Raw genomic sequence first — 18,504 nt, 5'->3', positions numbered from 1 at the left:
GTTTCATTCACTTATGCTGTGTAAGAAACCTATGCACGTTCCTAACAGCCTACAGTTAGAAGCCTTTACTGTGCTCACAAGTCTTCAAGATGGGAGAGCTAGTTTAGGCCTAGCTGGCAGCTATGCTGAGCTTGGCTTGGGTAGCTCATACATGTGCTCTGGGTGCCTCTTATTAGCTTAGTGGACCCAATGGGCTAGCCCAGTATGTTCTTCTCATATCAATGGTAGAGGTGAGAGAGCAACCTGACCCAGCTGAGTAAGCAGCCCAGTTCATTGTGGGGTGTTGGTTAACATGGGTGAAAGCCCCAAGCCAGGGGTTAGCAATGCATCTCCACGTTACATGGCAAAAGGGTATCCCTTTACTGGGTACAGTGCCAAACCAATGACAGAGCCACATTTTCCTCAGTCAATGCCTAGTGGAGTGCCCATTTTTCATAGTGCCTCAGGCTGACTTCAGAGCTGGTGTAGAGCCCACCCGCCTTATTTTCCTAGGGTCTGAACACCCCACATTCTCTAGTAGTTGAGTCATATATTTTATCAAGTCATCAAGCTTGAATTTTCTATCTCTGGGTTTTAAATGGAGCTGACCTGCTCTTTCCACGATAGACCAGGAAAGTAGGCCTGTCTAAGGCATTAAAAGGAATTAATCTAAATAGGATCATTCATTCTGTACAAGTTTGCCTGTCAGCAAGATTTCTGATTGGCTGCCACAGGGAGAAAATGTGCAGAGCCCTATGTGAACTTAAATACAGCTGTTCTTTGTGGTCTCTTTTATCTAACGTTCCTATAACCAAGTACATCTCTATATGGCCTTAGCCAAATAGACATGGCCACAAATACGCTCTGACCATTGAGAAAGGCACCTTTGTTTCACTGTATTCTGCATAAAGTGGTTATCAGCACTATGACTAAATAGACCATTGCAATTTTTTCACTTTAATGTATGACACCTCAATTGTAATTTTAATTTTAAGTGTTACACTAACTACATTTTTAGTGTGTATGATCAGTTAAAATTCTTCCAGTATTTTTTTTTTAATTTTTTAGCTTTGACAATTCAATGTAATACTAATTGCAAGCCCTTTCCCTGGAGGTTAAGGGATTAGTAAAAGCTGGTTGACATATTTCACAATACTTTAATCCTTTTATGTGTGTTTGAAATAAGGAAAATATGATCCTTGGCAGTTTACTTTTATTAAGTGACTTTTTTAGTTCAACAAGAGAAAAATTGAAAAGAAACATCCATTGAAGTATCACATGGCTTCTCAGAATATATTATAAATTGCTACTGGAATATAGTAAATGAAAATATGAAGATCAGGATCCTATGTAGGAATGAATGGCTCTGCCATTTCTCCCTGTACCCATCTGATGCGAAACAAAGCCGTTTATACATTTGTCACTGTAATGCCCTGGAGGTCTTGTGAATAATCAGTAGAGGAGTAGTATCTGCTGGGAGATAACATTGTGCCTTACTTTTGCCTTTAAGTAAAAGGGATCTGAAATGAAACAATCATTTCAGATATAAATCAGCCCTGTTAAACTTGAAGCTAACCAGAGATCCTGAGGCTTTCTCATTACATGAAGTAATGGGTTACTTGCAAAATTCAATGGACTACAAAGTCTTTGAGCATTCAGATATGCAGTCATCCAAAATGTTACACATCCTCTCACCCAGCAGGCTATAGGGACATAATAGCACTGACCAGTGGGGAAAATGATTTCTGGCCTCTGAGGAGGTCTGAACTTGCTAGCAAGCGGGCTCATGACTTAGAAATCCTGTGCTTTGTCTTCAGAAGGTACAGGTCCTCATGAGGAAATGGAACTTTATCAAAACCAGCTGATATTAATGATATATAGAACATCTATTTGTATACTTAGCCTCGTAGGCTGCTTAGTGGTGTCTATAATATTTAATCTCCCCAATAAATCAGCAAAGTATGATTGCCCTCTTTTATGGAGTGAAACTAAGACTTTAAAGAGGTTATGTAACGTGAATCACTCATCCTTCTCAACACATGAAGAAAAAATAAGAATCCTCAATCTGACCCAAATAAAAGACATTGGATAGATGTGTGTAAAGCTCAGATGAAAGCACCTGTTATAGATGTGGGAGACATTGTCACTACTGAGAGACAAGGTTAGTCTTCAGAGCCTTATGGTGCCCTTCTCATCTGATTGTGCACTACCTGGAGGCCACTCTGCAAACTTGCACGCTGTTCTACTCTTTAGTTCATTTCTCCAACCTTTGATGAATTTTAATATAGGTCACCTGCTTGTGTGGACTGGAAAGAGAGTTCCTCTGCAGATTTACAGAGTCACTTCCTCTAGCTCCCCCATCTCCAAGATCATTCTCCCATTCTTTAGTTGATAGATGGAGTGAGTCCTCCTTGCCTTCTGCTGGGAAATCCCATTCAGACTCCATTGATACCATTCTGGCAGGGAGAGAAATGCTACTTAGAACCTTCAGTAGCCATTACATTAAGCAGAGGAGGTTAAAAGTCCACGTTTCCCACTTGGTCTCCAGAAACACAGTGAGAGGAAAGCATTGTTCTGGGTCAGGTCACTTGCTGCCCCCAGGATATTTAATTAAACTTAAGGAGAAATAGTCCACCTTGTGTTAGCTTTTATTTCTGTGACCAGAATACCTTAAAAGAATGACTTAGAGGAAGAAAGATTTATTTAGGCTTATAGTTTCAGAAGGTTCAGTACATGGTCAGCTGGTTTCAAGGCAGAAATATCATGGTGGAGGAAAGCTGTTCAGCTCATGGCAACTGGAAAACAGAGAGAAAGAAGAGAGGCGAGAGAGTAGATAAATTCTTCCAGGGCATAGCCCCAGTGACCTACTTATTCCAACTAGGATCCACCTCCCAGTAGTCCATTCAGAATCCTCATGACCCAATCATTGCCTAAAAGCCCCCCACCCTGAACCTAGGTGCACTGGGAACCAAGCTTTCAATACAAGCTTTGGAGAGATATTCCAAAAGTAAACTATAACATATCTCATTCAGAACATAAGTCCTCACTTCTTTTTGGTGGGAGAAAATAACTAAGTGCAAAGGACATGGGTCTAGTTGAAAGTCAGAGATGGAAGATGTAAAGTGAATAATTGATGGAGGAATCCAGATGAGAGAAAAGGGCATGAAGAGCAGAGGTAGAGAATTGATGGATATGACAGTTACCCTGCTATGATCAGTGTGCACTGTATACATGTATTGAAATATCACACTGTACCCCACAAATGTATAATTATTATGTGGCGGTTATTATGTGGCAGTTAAAGATTTTTTTAAAGAGCAGAAGTGAAGTGGTTGGTCTTACACAGGAAAAAGGAGATTTTTGTTCATAAATACTTAACTCCTCATTTAAAGAGCAGCAAAGGCAGATTATTTAGAATTGTTTCAGGAAAGGGTTGCCAGGTGGATTTGGAGTAAGGAACAGAATGTAAAAAAAAAAAAAATTACAAATGCTAGAGAATAGTTTCTGTCAACCCATTTTGTAAAACTAAAGGTAATTGATGTCAAGGAGACTGGGAGAATATAAAAGGATCTCTAGAAAGCAGATGGCTGTGGAAGACTAAATAATGGCTGTTATGGTTTGGATGTGAAGTGTTCCCCAAAAGCTCAAGGCTAAGATAATGCAAGAAAATTTAGAGGTGAAATGATTGGGTTGAGAACCTTACCCAATCAATGAATTAATCCCCTGATGGGATTAACCTGTAACTGAAGTGGGCAGAGTGTGGTTAGGGGAGGTGGGTCATTAAGGTGTGCCTTTGGGGTATATATTTTGTATCTGGCAGGTGGAGTCTCTCTGCTTCCTGATCATCCTGTGAACTGCTTCCCTCTGCGACACTCTTCTGTCATGATGTTCAGCTTCACCTTGAACCCCAAGGAATGGAGCCGCCATTTATGGACTGAGACCTCTGAAATAGTGCGCCCCTAAATAAATATTTCTTCCCCTAAAATTGTTTTTGTCAGGTCTTTTAGACACAAGAGCAAAAAAAAAAAAAAAAAAAAAAAAAACTTACTAAAACATTGGCTTCCAAAGATGTTCACAGCCTAGTCCCCAGGACCAGTAAATATGTCACCTTACATGCCAAAGGAGACTGTAGATGCTGCTACATTAAAAATCTTGAGATAGATGATGAGGTTATTCTGGATCATTTGAGTGGGCTTGATATAATCACAAGGGGCCTCCTGAGTGGGTGGCAGGAGGGCCAGAGACAGAAGGCTACTGAAGGAAGCAATCTGCTTTGAAGATGGAGAAGGGGCCAGAGCCAAGGAAAGCAGGTGGCTTCTGAAAGCTGGAAGAGGCAAGAAAATGGATTCTCCTCTAAAGGTCTGTAAGGAACCCGCGCTGCGACACCTTCACTTTAGCCAGTGAAATGGATTTTAGAACTCTGGCTTCTAGATCTGTAAAAGTCTACATGTGTGTCATTTTAAGCTACCAAATCTGCACTAATTTTCATTCCTTAAGATGATTGCTGAGCAGATATAACAGGAGAAAGGTGGAAGGGCTTTCAAGATCAGGAGCAGTGATCTGAGAGAGGAGTTTAGGCTTAAGATTGTGCACTTAAAATTTGAAGGGTGATAAGTTTCAAAGTGTGGTCATGGGAGTGGAGAGAAACTAAAAGTCATTTCACTGAATTTGTTTCTTTTTAACTATTTAGTTTTTTATTGATAATCCATAGAATATAAAAAATTTACCCTTTAAAATGTGAAACCCAGTATTTTTCATTATATTTACAGTGTCATGCATAGATCATCTGTATTTAACTCCACAATTAACTACTTAGTTTTCATTCTTTCTCCATATATTATAGCTTTTAAAAATATTTAAAATGTTTCTGCTACAGATCCTAGATACTAGGAGGCATAAAGATAATATTTTCATAAGAATATATTCTTAAATATGAAAAACTCTTATGAATATATTATTTAATCTACTCATCTATTTGAGAAGAATACATAGATGGCAAAAGGCAGACTTGCCTCCTATTGATTCAGCCAGGTTTGTGATTGTGGTAGTGGCTGTGGTGGATTATGTTATTATATTATTATAATTTCAGTGGATTATAGATTGATTACCAAGGCAGAAGGCACATCTTGATCACAGAGCTGTCCTTGACAGTCAAACGTGGTAGACTGGGGGAGCCTGGTCCTTGGCTTCAGCATCCCCCAGGAACATTGGAGCTCAGCCCACTTGCAGCAGCTGTTTGAATAAAGTCAGCAATGGGCCTCTTGTACAAGGTGACCCTTTTAGAGTACAAGGTGAGCCCAGAGGTCAAAGCAGTAACCCATAATATTTCAAATCAGAAATCCCTTCCCTTTCCCTCTAGAGAGGGTCTTCTTTTGCTCTCAGATTTTTCATAACTCTTAGCTCATTTAGAAGCAAAAACTCACCTACCTGAAATTTCATGAAGCGGTTTATATTCTTTATTCATTTAGTATGAATATTCAAACATTACTACAAAATATTCATGTGAAGTGTTAAGCAATATATAATATTAGGTAAGAAATTAACTTTCTGAAATCCTAAAAATTTTGAATTTAAACAAAACAAATCTAGCCCCAGGAGTTTTGGATAAGGGATTATGGATTTGCATTCTCATTTTGCACCCACTATTCATTCCTGCTCCATAGGACCTTATTCATCTCCTTGTTCTCTATCATTCTCTCTATATATTATGCTCTCAATAAGCTTGACTGAGTGCCAGCCACTTGTTTGTTTGAATGGCACTCAGTAAGCCTTATGCTCTCACTGGGTGCAATGGTTAAATTTAGGCATCAACTTGACTGGATTAGGGGTTACCCAGATAGCTGATAATATATTATTTATGGATAGGTCTGTGGGGGTATTTCTGGAAGAGATAAGAGACTGGCTTTCTTTTTTGCACTACCAGGGATTGAACACAGAGCCTCTCACATGCTAGGCAAGCACTCTGCCACTGAGCTCCTCTCCTAGCCAGAGATTGGCATTTGGCATTTGCTCTCTCCCAATGTAGGCAGGCATCATTCAATCAGCTGAGGGTCCAAACAGAACAAAAAGATAATGTGTCTCTCTGGACACTCATCTTCTCCTTGGATATAAGAACTATAGGTTCTCTGATTCTTGGATTTCAGGACTTACACTAGTAGCCCTCCACGTTCTCAGGCCTTCAAACTTGAATTGAGTCATTCTCTAATTTTCCTGGTTCTCCAGCTTGCAAATGGTATATAGTGGAACTTCTCAGCCTCAAATTATGTGAACCGATTTTCCTGGTAAACCAGCCAGCCAACTTCCTTCCCTCTATCCCTCCCTCCTTTCCTTCCCTCCTTCCTTCCAACCATGTTGCTCGTTCCTCTCTGGAGAACTTTAATTCACATACTGGGCTAGGGACATTGGTCTTAGCTTTGAGCACTAAATTGACATCACAAGACTTGAGTATCAGTATTGTTGATCAGGGGCAGGGACTGTGCCAATTGAGGCTAGCTGTGAACACAGCAGGACCTTGAGGAGGGAAATAACAGCATCGTGCCATTCTGGTAGCTGCTCACAGAAAGGACTAAGTGTTGCCAGAGGCTGAGATTTACCTGCAAGGCAAACTCACACTCCCTAGATAGCTTGCTCCCTGATTCCTCAACCCAAGGGAGCAAGTGCATTCTTTCTCAACACTACAAACAAGCAGGGGATTGGGCCCCCTAGGCAGGAAGAAGCAGTGTTCATTTGCCCTGAAACAGAGTTTTGGAGGCTAGGAGAGGGATTGTCTGAGACCTGAAAGAATGGAAAGTGAAATGTCTGTTCAGTTCAGTCTATAGAATGGCTGGTATTGAGGCTTTGAGTCTACCCTGTGTGGACTCTCAGTGTGTGACTTTACTGTGATATGATCATGAAATTATTTATTTCACACATTCCCCCCCAAATCAAAGCCATAATGAGAAAAAGGGCTTCATAATCATGTCTGGGTATTTTGATAACAAAGAAAATGGCTGTTGACACTGATAATAAAAAACTGCTGTTCATAAATTTGAACTCTTTGTTGCCATTTATAAAAGAAGCTGCGTATTGTGAGCTCATTAGTAGCTGAACTTTATTTTGTCAAAGGAAATGGAGTCAAGAGAGATTATGTTTCATCTTTAATATGGCTGTTCAACAACAATGCCATTATGCTGAGTTTCAGATGAATTTAATTGAACCTTAATGAACAAAATTAGTTGTTTTGTGCAATTAGAATCCTATTTAAACGGGTTAGAAAATGAATAGGATGGTGAATGTGGTTGCCTTGATTTTCCTCAAGACTGACTCCCTCAGCCTCTTCCTGCCCTAGCTTTTCTTTCTCCACTGCATAAATGACTAATATTTTTTAAAATTTAAGAAGTTTTTTCTTGACTTGCCAGTTTTATTCCTTCAGGCTACAAAAAACACATGGGACCTCCAAGGAAGTGAGGAGCAAATAGAACTGGTCAATGGGAACAGTTCTTCTGGTCCCTTGAACCCAGCCTCTTGCACACCTGAGATGAGAAAGTAGCTACTGAACAGCAGCTAACAAAAAATAAGGAAGGCTTCAGAGGCAGCTTTGGGTGCAGATCTTCTCTTTATCATTTAATACTTTGTGACTTGGAATTTATCTCTTGACCTTGAACCTCAGTGTCTCCATTCATTAGTGGGAATAATAATATATTTTCTTTCTTTCTCTTTCTCCCTTTTTCCCCCCAGTGGTAGGAATCAAACCAAGGACCTTGGGCATGCTAGGCAAGCACTTTACCACTGAGTTCCACCCCAGCCCCATATCTATTTCTTAACAATAGTGACATACATTCAATGAGAGAATGTATATGAAGTATTAGGCACATTGCCCAAGTCCAAAAGTGGGAGCTGCTGCTGTTGTTATTACTGTTCTTCATCATCATTATCATGGTCACCTTTAGTCTTGCAACGTCCACCTAAATTAGGAGTTTCTAGTCAACAATAAACTTTCCCAAGTATTGTCCTAAACGCTCAACTAGAGGAAAGGGAAGAGGTGACAGGTGCAATTTGCTTCAGTGGCTGGGAGGTTGGTCTTCTCCTTGAGGGGGAGAATCAGGAACTGGTAAAGCTGGATGAGGCAGATAGGCATGGTCCCGTGAAATTTCTGAAGAGGTCTCTCCTCTGACCCTCCAAAAAATTGTCAGTTCTTTCATCTGTGCAGTGAGGGAATCAGATGATCCCTGTGGACCTTTTCAGCTCTGAGGCCTTTGTGATTCTGACAATTGCTGACTCTCCTGCCTAATGGACCACATTCCAGTGAGCCAGACAGCCTTTGCCAAGAAATCCTTCAGATTTGTAGCAGAACTGTGGAAGCTTCCTACTGAGTGTTCCTACCAGCACCAGGGTGGACTCTGCTCTGAGGTGAGAATGAGGTCCAATGAGATTTGGCTAAGCTTTAATAAACACAGCCTCCCCTCTGTAGCACAGAATCAACAAAGGTGATTTTGGAAAATCAAAGGTGATTCTTTGGAAAAGCAAAGAAAAGAATTATTCATGTTCACCTTGGTCCTGCCAGCCTGAAGGTTTAAATGGGTTCTTAGTGAAAAAAACAAACAATATTTTTCCTGTTTTAACTATAAAATGCTATTATAATATGTCAAGTCTTCTATCAAATGCTCTGTAATTATTTTTGAGAGTCTCTAAGGGACATCTCTGATGTGCTCATAAATAAATCTTCTTTGTTTTTACCAGGTGACCACCATTTTTTTCTGACTTTCTTGCCAACATAACTTCAGGAGTGATAGCAGCTATCACTGCCCTCTGGACTGGGGATCAGGTTGGAGTTTCTTCTGTGACTTGTTGATAATACTCAGGCCACCCAACCCCAAGAAACCAGAGCAAATGTTGCCACTATTGTGATGTTTAGGATGCAATGATGTGCTCTGGGCCTCTGCTGGATGAAGTTGGGGATTTAAGAGCCAGGACTGCCACTAGTGTTCTTGTTAGAACTAGTGTAAGCTGAGGGTGATGCCCACAATATTACCCTGTACCAGCTCTGCACTTCTCTGAGGCAGAAAAACTATCGTCCCACTTTTGTTGTTCTATCTATAGTGGTGCTTAATCCAAAGTAGCGGAATTTCATTTCTTAACCTCTCAAGGAGACTCTTCCTGCAGGCTGCCTTTTTGGGTTTTTGTTTCTTGCAGTCCTTGTTTTCATGAAGGTTTGGGGCTCCATAGGGCTGAACATTGAAGGCTTTTACAGATATGAAGGCTAAAAATTTACTCAAATTATTTGAGTAAAGGTAATCTCTTTGTAGTGTAAAGAGGATGGAAAACTCAGCCACATAACTGGATCTCATGGGGCTCTAGGAAGCATCTTGGCTTCATAGAAATAATATAGCTGACAACAGGAAGATTCTTTGCATGACCTGTTTATCCTGTTGGGCCCTTGCCCTCAGCTCACTGACCTTCAACATTTTCTATCACCTGCAATCACCTTTCCTTGTAAGGTCTCTGTTGCTGTCTTCACTTTTTGATTTTTTTTCAGTTTCTGCTTCCCAACACTCCAGGGACTATTTCCAAATTTCCAACCCAAAAGTCGTCAGTAGAAAGTGAGTCTGGATTTTTCTTTTTGTTTATTGACCTATGCCTAATATTTAAAAGAGTTACAGTACCACTTAGTTAATTAATTAATGAGTACTTTGGGGGGCAATTTACTTAGTTTTCTTTACCTTCAAAATGGAGGTAATAACAGCAACTAAATTATAAGATTCTTGTAAGAATTAAGTGGATTAATATTTGTAGTGCATGTGGAGTAGAGTCTGCCATAGAAGCATGTCTTTTGTTGTTGATGTTGTTGTTTTCTTTCTTTCTTTCTTTCTTTTTCCCCCAGGACTGGAGATTGAACCCAAGACCTTATGCACGCTAAGCGAGCACTCTACCTTTGAACCACATCCCCAGCACTGAAGCACATCTTAAATAAGATTGTTTAAAAATGTCTGTTCATACTTGATGTTTAGTAAATAAGTTTAAAATAAATCAATTTATTGAGGAATCAGATTGGCTAACTTAATGGCCTTCTCTCTATTTGAGAACTCTTATTATAGGTGTCTTCACCTTCTCCTTTGGGCCAGTTTCCCACTGAAGGCCACTGGGGTCTTGTGACCAGCAAAATGACTCATGTAGAAGGAACCTCTTGAAAGACAACACAGTATATTCAAAACTATCCCTTTCTTCCAACAACTGTTTAAAACACATGTACCTTTTATATTGTGGGCCTAAATGAATATGTAACAACAAATTTCACCATTATATACAACTATAAGTTAACAAAATACAGGGGGAAATGCATGTACTTGTTCCTGCCTTAGGAAGATTCTTTTCCAGAGGGTTCTTGGTCTCCTTTGTTCAGCTACCCATGACAGTCTCTCCCATTTGTTCTCCAAATAGGCTCAGGCTTCTCTAACTCTCAGTGGTAAATAAAAAGCTGAGACTCTTTGTTATGCAGCTCTCTTCTTTTTCTCCCTGTCATTCTTTGACCTTCTTCCTGAAGCTCAGGGACCTCAGATTGCAGAAAAGAGGCCTCCTCCACTGAGTACTACTGTGCATTCACAGGCACACGGCTGCATTTGGATGCCAAGCTGCTCCTGCTCTGACCTAAAGGTATCTGGATTTTTTATTTCCAAGCTAGAAGGCCACCTGACAGCTGGGGAGAACATTTCCAGGGCCACCAATCAGAAATTGAGCAGAACTCTTTAATATTCTTTCCTTCTGGATCCTAAGAGAGCTAAGTTCCACAAGAGGTCCTAAGTTATCAGAGAGGAAGTTTTTCAATTTAATTTTTTTAGGAAGTTGAGTCTCTGAGGTCCCCCAAGTTAAAATGGAGCAGTGGAGGGAGCTGGCAAGAGACTCTTCGTTGTGTGAGTGGGCAGGGCCGGGTAAATGGGGGCAGAAGTGAAGTCTGAGGAGGGTCATGGAGGAGCACAGGAGATAAAGCCATTAGCTTCAACTGAGGCAAGATCAGATGGCTGCTGTCTGGATGGCTATTTTTGATCACTTTCATTTGATTATCCATGTTGTACAGCCTAGAAGGACCTGACCAGCCCACTTACAGGCCTTTTAGGGCTGTGGTTCTCAATTAAGCTACATGGCAGTTATTAATTTTAGGAGTTATTTAAAAAATAAATACTCTTGGTCTTCACTCCAGACCTTATAAAATAGAATCACTTAGAGCTGGGGACCTAGGAATTAATGATGTTTTAATTTTCTACAGATCTGAATGCTATCTTGGGTAATCTGGACACTATAAGGGAAATGAATCCAATTCCTTTGGGTTAAGTGCCATTCTGAGTTACAAAAAACAGAACTATTGCCACACGCAGAAAGGCATGGGTCAAAGAAAAAGCATCAACTTTCACATTCAAAGATCTGAGTTTGAGTCTCATCTCTGCCACTGAGTCAGATTATTCTGAATACATCATTCAACCTCTTTGAGTCTCATTTTCTTTATCTGTAAAATGGGATAGGGACATTTACCCTTTCTAGTTTATAGAGTCAATTCAAGTACCAAAGAGAACAAATAAATCGAAGTGCTTTTTTTTTTTTTTTAAATTGAAAAACACTGCTCGCTTTGGCAGCACATATACTAAAAATTGGGATTGATACATAGAAGATTAGCATGGCTTCTGCACAAGGATGACATGTAAATTCATGAAGCATTCCATATATTTTTTTTAAATCTTCTTCACAGCAAAGGAAACAATTGAACATGAAAAGAGAGCCTACAGAATAGCAGAAAATCTTTGCTACCTCCTCCTTGGGTAGGGCATTATTATCCGGGATATACAAAGAACTCAAAAAACTTAACACCAATAAATAAATAACCCAACTAATAAGTGAGCAAAGGAACTAAACAGACACTTCTCAAAAGAAGAAATATGAACAGTCAACAAATACATGAAAAAATGTTCAATATCTCTAGCAATTAAAGAAATTCAAATTAAAACTACCCTGAGGTTTCACCTCACTCCAGTTAGTATGGCAGTTATCAGGAATACAAGTAACAATAATATGTTGGTGAGGATGTGGGGAAAAGGGTACACTCATACATTGTGGGTGGGACTGCAAATTGGTACAACCACTATGGAAAACAGTATGGAGATTCCACAAAAAAAACTAGAAATGGAAGTACCATTTGACCCAGTAATCCCACTCCTCAGTATAAAATTGGCGTACTACAGTGATGCAGCCACATCAATGTTTAAAGCATAATTCATAATAGCTATAGAGTTTATAGAGTCCACAAGAGGTCCTAAGTTATGCAGCCATCCTAGGTGCCCTTCAACAGATGAATGGATAAAGAAAAAGTGGTGTATATAGACAATGAAGAAGAATAACTTTATGACATTTGCTGGTAAATGGATGGATCTGGAGACTGTCATGCTAAGGTGAAATAAGCCAATCCCCCCCAAAACCAAAGAGCAAATGTTTTCTCTGATATGTGGAAGCTAACCTACAATAATGGGTGGGGTGGGGGGAAGAATAGAAGTTCAGTGGAGTATACAAAAGGGAATGAAGAGAAGGGAATTGGAATGGGGAAAAAAAGATAGTGGGATGTATGTACATATATGAACACATCACTAGTGAATCTCACCATCATGTACATTTACAAAAAATTAATTAAAAAATAAAAACTATGGGTAAATGGCAGGAAGATCAATAGAGGGAAGAGAGTAGGGAGAGGTTCATTCAAAGAATCAACTATTACAATGGCATGAAACCTCCCAGGAGCACTAATGGAATCTAGAAGGCACAGGAGTAAATGGAAAAATAATTTCTAACCTTGAATTCTACATCCACTAAATTATGAATTTTGTTAGAGACAGGAAGATATTTTCCAGATACATAAAAAACAAGCAATTTACTTCACATGTGCTCTTTCTCAGAAAGTTGCTGGAGAAAATGCTCAATGGAAATAAAGTTTCAAGGCTAAAAAAGGGAAGGGAAAGGAGAGGTACTAGAAACCAAATTAGAACAAGTTCTATTACATGCTTTTATAATTGTGTCAAGATAGATTCTACTGTCATGTACAACTATTTTAAAAGAATTGAAAAATAGCAATCAAAGATATGACACATAGAGCCCTCTACAGAGACCGTTACAATTTAGATATTTGATGTCACCCAAAAGCTCATGTGTGAGATAATAGAAGGTTTAGAGGTGAAATGATCGGGTTAGGAGAGCCCTAACACAATCAGTGAATTAATCCCCTGGTAGGGATTAATTGAGTAACTCTAGGCAGGGAAGGTGTGGCTGGAGGAGGTAGGTCCCTGGGGGCATGCCTTTGGGTGTATATTCTGTGCTTCTTGAGCAGAGGTCTTCCTCTGCTTTTTTGGTGGCCTTGTCTCGAACTGCTTTCTCCATGATGCTCTGCCATGATGTTCTGCTTTATCTAGGGCCAGAGCAATGGAGGTGGCCATATGTGGACTAAGACCTCTGAAGCCATGAGCCCCAAAATAAACTTTTCCTTCTCTCATTGTTCTTGTCAGATGTTTTGGTCTCAGCAGTGAAAAGGTGACTAAAACAGAGAATAATTCTATTAGTGTTCTGTTGATGAATTTGTAGCAAATCCAATAGAACAGAAAGTTCTGTGTGAAGGCCTCTTTGGATTCTGCCCCATGTACAATGGAGATAAATTTATTTAAACTGTACAATTCTTTGATCCCACCATCAAGAAGCAATCATTGAATTCTCAGATGAAAATGGGGGAAATGAACACATGCATTGACTTCTGTCACCCTAAAGCCAAGTAAAATTACAGTATAACGGGTCTTAATGGGATTAAAAACACAAAAACAAAGAAATGGGAAGGGAGGTAATATTTTGAATAATGGAAGCCAGAAAGCCAAGGGAGGTCAAAAGGCTTGGTAGACTTGAGAACATTGAGTCCTGAGCTGGGAGTGAGGAAAGCCAAGAGGGAAGGCAACCAGCCACACGGGACTCTCCCCCAGCCAAGTCTTGGGAGTCAAAATCCCATGTACATGTACAAGTGAGGATGAGGGTAGAGATCCCAATAGACAAACTGTTGAAAGACGGTTCCATAAAAAGTAAGAAGCAGTGCAATGGAAAACTCAGAATTGCCTCAAAGACTCAGGAATTCATGTCTCATATTTGTCTAGAAGTAGAGATTAAGGTAGAACTGAAAACAGGAGAATTGTTCCAAGTTTATTTCAGAAGACTCCCAATTCCTTCCATTGGGGGAGGCGGCCTCTTTTCCCTCAGGAGAAGATTGGAAGCGTGACTGCTAGGAAGGATGGGACAGAAAACCGGACTTGGCCGGCAGGTACAACTGAGCCCATCCACCACATTGGATACAAGGGGGTTACATGAGGGTTCACAAAGTGACAGAGACTCTGTCCTTACTCTGACTTTGTTCTCTGTGCTGGCAACCAGGTTTATATTGTAAAGAGAAGAGGGTGGATCTCCCATGAGAAGAGCCCTGACATTTCTAACACTGGAGAATTTCCCAAAAGAGTTTAGCTAACATGGCAGCTCAGAGTTGCCAATCCTTTTCTTTGTCATTGAGCTTCCAAATGGCCTTTTCTTTTTCTTACTTTTCTCTTCTTCTTCTTTTTTTTTAGTGACAGACCACCAGATATTTGAGGAGGGCATGTAATGTGACAGAAACAAAACAAACAAGAAAATCCAAATGCAGAAAATTCAAATGGAGAGCAAGAAAGATTTAAAACACAAGGGCTGGGGTTGTGGCTCAGTGGTAGAGCACTTGCCTAGCATGTGTGAGGCACTGGGTTCAATTCTCAGCACCACATACAAATATATGAATAAAATAAAAGTCCATCAATGTCTAAAAAATAATAAAGATTTAAAAAACAACAAAAAACCTCCTATAATTAGTATCTTCAGGAAAATAAGAGAAAATATTATCTATAAAACCAGACCAGATGCTACTAAAAAGAATACTCAAAAAATCTAGGTAAGAAAGTTATCTAAATCTCTGAAAAACAGAGCTATAATAAAGATAAAAGGAAAGAGGAATAAAAAAGAACAAAATGAGCCACACAAATCAGACATCCAAATAATTGGAGTCCCAGAAAGAGAAAACAGGTGGTGAAATCACTAGTGAAACAATTCAAGAAATTTTTCCAAAACTTACAGACATTAAATTATAAGTAGTCCTTGAGTCTCCAACGTTCAGTGATGAAAAGAGAGCTATGAGTCATCATTTTGAAATTTCAGAATTATGGGTCTAAGAACTAAGAGCTCCTATGAGCTTTCAGGTTTCATTCAAAGAATCAACTATTACAATGGCATGAAACCTCCCAGGAGCACTAATGGAATCTAGAAGGCACAGAAGTAAATGGAAAAATAATTTCTAACCTTGAATTCTACATCCAAATTATGAATTTAGTTTGAGACAGGAAGATATTTTCCAGATATATAAAAACAAGCAATTTACTTCACATGTGCTCTTTCTCAGAAAGTTGCTGTAGAAAATGCTCAATGGAAAGAAAGGTTCAAGGCTAAAAAAGAAAGCCATGTTTTGCTAGTTGTTCTAAAATGTGCCTATTCAGATCTATTCTCCATCCTTCCCTGTACCCAGGAGACTGGTCTCTATGTTTAACATTAACTGGGTTCCCTTGATGGCTGATTCAGTGTTGGATCTGGAAGTAAAGACACTGATGGGAGATCTGCAGCCTTCCTTCTTGCTGGGCCTCAGTGTGGCAGAGGCTGTTTCTACCTCACACCATGACTTCCATTGGGTGACTTCTGGCCCAATGGAAGCTCTGGCTCTTACCGGATTCAGATAGCACTCTCTTCCCTGTAAGGTTATGGGTTTTCACTGCTGCTGTCTAGTAGCAGGACTAGAGATCCACCAGCCCTGATTCCAACAGGACAAAAGGCTTTGGGAGAGAGTTCACCTGAAAACCACAGAATGCTTACTCTTCTTAAAGGTCCTGAGAGGCGAAACACACAATGGGGGAGCCGACTTGGGGTTTAGTCATAAGAACATAAAAAGTAATCAAATGAAAAACAAAGCAATGACAATTTTAAATTGAGGAAAGATAAAAAGTTGTGCTGGAAAAGAAATTGTAGTTTACTGCATGGTTCAACTACAGCACTGATATAGTCTCATAATGTCACTGGATACTGGCCTAAACCAACTCATTGGAAATGGGAGGTGAGAGGGGAGATGTTAGTTGGCGAGAGTGGGCGATTATGGTGGTGGTAAGAGAGATTTACATCCTCATTTTTCTCAGTGGGAAGTCAATATGTAAAACTAAAAGTAAGGAAATAATAGGATATAACAGGAATAATCTTTAAGAAGATAATATAAGTAAACCAAAACTATTTTTCTTTAGGAAAATAGTGAAATGAAAACCTGGTATTTTGTTTTTAACCAGGCATGTACAACTATTATCTCTACACTATTATCAAGCATGCTTGATAAAAATAAAACTCATTTTTCTCAATAAGAAAAAGCAACTAATTTACTAATACTCTATCTCATATATTTAGAACTTTGCAAACTTCTACGCTGCCTTTCAGGAAGATTGAACCTAAGACAAAAGGGTCCAGGAACAAGGTGTCTGGAGGGTAGAAGGGCTAAGGACTGTGGGGTGGAACCTCACCCAGGGAAGCTCAGAAGTGAAATAATCAAAGGACACAAGCAGAACAGGCCGAGCTGTTCTCAACATCAAGGGATAACCCTAGAGGAAGGAGCACTGAAATTGCACAGAGAGCTAAGTTCTGTTATGGGGCTGCAAATCTGCTGCCAAACTCTTGCAACTAAAAACCAAAACTGGGGCATGAACTGTTACACAATCGTCATGATCACAGAGAATTATAGAACATTCCTCAGGGGAGGAGGAAGAGCTTTTCTTAGCAATAAATTTTCAAAGAAATATCTCATGTGGGCCTGCCATAGGATACATTAGGTGATGTGCGGACAAGACCCTCAGTCACTGCTGCAGCGTGCCTGGGGATATGTTTCCTCTGCTTCCTTTGACAGAAGCCCAAGCCGGAGAGCTTTGCAGGGGGGAACGTAAGAACCGGGAGTTTGGACGTGGAGCATGACCAGGGAAGGGCCCAAGGTCTTCTGGCTATGTGGTTAATGGATTATCAAACAGAGAGAACGTGTTTTTAAAATCTGAGACACATGGGGCCTTGTATGAACAGCCAAGGGAAGCAGATAGTGAGAGCGGTTGTAAAGCCAGGAAGGCAAAGCAGGAAAGTGAGATGAGCATTCTGTGGGTGTGAGAACAAGCCGGCTGTCTTAGGGCTGCCAGCACAGGATCTAAGATTCCGACAGAACTTACTTCCCCAAGGACTGAGAAGGGACAAGGAGAGCCACAGGTCCCTAGGAAATAGCCACTGTGTCTTGGGAGCTTGAGGCTTCCGGGTCTACTGACTCAGCAGGGTGACTTAATTGTGCCCGGTGTCTCTTCTCAGCCTATTATTATATCCAGAGCTTTCCCACTTGGCAGAAAAGTCGTTATGCCTTTGATCTGCTTGCACTTCAAAGGAAGTGAGAAACTAGAGAGCCTTCTGGATTCACTAACCTTAAAAGACCCATGGAAGATAAGTTTTATTCTGATTTTGAGGTTGGAGAAACTCCTGAAGGAGGCAGCTTGTTGATTTAGCCTTGAATGGGAGGATGTTGACACTAGTGGCAGTACAGTCAACCAACAAGGCCTTGGGCCTAGGAAGGACAACAGAAGGGGCAGTGGTTGGGTCTGGCCAGAAGCGTTGGCTATTTGAAGGAAGTGCACAGAGATGAAGATTGAAAGCCAGACCAGGACACGGTCTAGCAAAGGCTGAATGCTAGGCCAGAAGAGCCTCGGGCATTTGTGGGGCTGCTGCCAGCTCTTGTGCGCCATGCCAGGCTAAAGATTCAGAAGTAGGTGGTGTAATGATAAACGTGTGCTCGAACCTCTCTCCCTGTGTCCACTATCCAGGTACCACTTCTAATGTCCTGAGCAGCCAGACTGGAATCTCCTTAACAATATTAGTTGAAATTGTGTGGGGTTGTTAGAGGGCATATTAAGTGATGTATGTGATACGACCGTGGTGGGTGCTATTATATTCTAATTTTATACCAAGTGAAGGGCAGTTTGCTCCAAGTCAACCCAGCTAGTAATGGTGGAACTGGGCTTAAGACCCAGCCCCTTCTATTGCCCATCAGCCCTTGGTTTCCTCCTTGAAGCACCAGCCTCTATTACAGTCACACTGAACCCAGGGCTCAGTGCAGAGCAGGTGCTCAAAAGATTCCTCTTGGCCTCCAGAGTAGGATATGAGGAAGATCAGCCTGGCTCAGGTAGAGGGGATTCTGCCCTAGAGGCAGCCAGGGACTCGGCTGAAGGGGTAGTGGCAACTCCTGTGTCCCAACCTGTATTATTTGTATCCTCATAAGCTCAGGAAACTCACTCATGTGCCTTTTATGTCTTGCTCCTAAGGAGAAGGCCCAGAAGGACAGATTGGTGGCTAGGTACCACTTACTATGTGTATGAAACAGCCCCTATCCCTGCTTTTGGCTTTTAG

At 40.5% G+C, this 18,504-nt stretch overlaps 1 non-coding gene across 1 annotated transcript; it reads left to right on the top strand.

Annotated features, from left to right (window-relative positions):
- Positions 1-11,566: 11,566 nt before the first annotated feature.
- Positions 11,567-11,675, top strand: LOC143393169 (U6 spliceosomal RNA). Its single transcript, XR_013090489.1, has one exon. It is a non-coding gene; the product is annotated as a U6 spliceosomal RNA (small nuclear RNA).
- Positions 11,676-18,504: the final 6,829 nt, after the last annotated feature.

This window comes from Callospermophilus lateralis, chromosome 2, assembly GCF_048772815.1.
Source record: "Callospermophilus lateralis isolate mCalLat2 chromosome 2, mCalLat2.hap1, whole genome shotgun sequence".
NCBI classification, from domain to species: domain Eukaryota; kingdom Metazoa; phylum Chordata; class Mammalia; order Rodentia; family Sciuridae; genus Callospermophilus; species Callospermophilus lateralis.
Note: the sequence above shows the minus strand (reverse complement) of the source record. Positions and strands in the feature narration are given on the sequence as shown.